Here is a 1,223-nt window from a genome sequence, read left to right as displayed (position 1 = left end):
AGGTGAGCCAGGGCTCCCTTGCTTCTCAGCGAGGTAGAAATCAGAATTTGTGACATTCAGAAAGTAATTCTGCAGCTGAGCACGGGCAGTGAAATGAGAGCAAACACCTCCAATGCCTTTAGTACAGCTGCACCAACTTCTCTGGCTTCATTCTAGGTTTATTCTGGGTTTATTCTGGCCTCCATTCAGGCAGACTGGAAATACAGAAACACGCGAGAGAAAAAGCCACACGTGCCTCAGCTCCGAGCTTCCTTCCTCACACGCTCCAGGGAAAACGAAATTCCCGGCAGGAATGAGCGCTCCCAGCTCGGGCAGCCAGGCCTTACCTGCGGGACCTGTCGGGAACAGGACGGAGCTCACACGCTGCAGGGAAACACCGACAGGGCTGGAGCACAGCGGGGCCGCTGCGGCCCCAGGCCCGGCTACAGGGGTCGGAACCACCCGGGATAAAGGCGCTGGAATCACCCGGGCTAAAGCGGCCAGAACCACTCGAGCTACAGCGGCCTCAATCCCGGCTAAAGGTGATGGAACCAGCCCGGCTAAAGGGGCCAGAACCACCCGGGCTAAAGCAGCCAGAACCACACGGGATAAACTGGCCCCAATCCCGGCTGAAGGTGCCGGAACCACCCGGGCTACAGCAGCCAGAACCACCCGGGACAAAGTGGCCCCAATCCCGGCTAAACGTGCCGGAACCAGCCCGGCTAAAGCTGCCAGAACTACCCCGGCTAAAGCGGCCTCAATCCCGGCTGACGGGGCTAGAACCATGCTGGTAAAGGGGCCTTAATCCCGGCTAAAACTGCCAGAACCACCCGGGTTAAAGCTCCCAGAACCAGCCAGGCTGAAGGGGCCAGAGCCACCCCGACAGAGGGGCCAGAATCACGCCGGCTAAAGCGGCCCCAATCCCGGTAAAGGAGCCAGAACCACTCCGGTTAAAGCTGCCAGAACCACCCCGGTAAAGGAGCCAGAACCACCCCGGTCTCTTCCAGCTGCCCCATGCCGAGGGGAACACCCCGGGGAAAGCCAGGCACGTACCTCAGCGCCAAGGCAGAGCCGAGGATCCCCAGAGCCACAAGCCCAGCGCTGCGCTCGCCGCCGTCCCTCCTCCATGCCCACAGCGGCGCCCGGGCGGGCGGAGAACGCGGGTGAAGCTGGGCACCGGAGCTGGGATCCGCCCTTATCCCGGTACCTCCCGGTGTGGCTGTAGCAAACAACCCAGCCCTGAG

General features: G+C 61.7%; 1 protein-coding gene across 1 annotated transcript in view; it reads right to left on the bottom strand.

The window, feature by feature from the left end:
* Positions 1-1,217, bottom strand: part of MIB2 (mindbomb E3 ubiquitin protein ligase 2) — a 43,945-nt gene extending 42,728 nt beyond the window's left edge. Inside the window, 1 exon segment of the mRNA XM_031062510.1 lies at positions 1,033-1,217. The gene's annotated coding sequence lies outside the window, so the exon portion shown is untranslated.
* Positions 1,218-1,223: the final 6 nt, after the last annotated feature.

Source organism: Geospiza fortis, unplaced genomic scaffold, assembly GCF_000277835.1.
Source record: "Geospiza fortis unplaced genomic scaffold, GeoFor_1.0 scaffold37, whole genome shotgun sequence".
Lineage (NCBI taxonomy): Eukaryota > Metazoa > Chordata > Aves > Passeriformes > Thraupidae > Geospiza > Geospiza fortis.
This window is presented reverse-complemented; position numbering and strand designations above follow the sequence as displayed.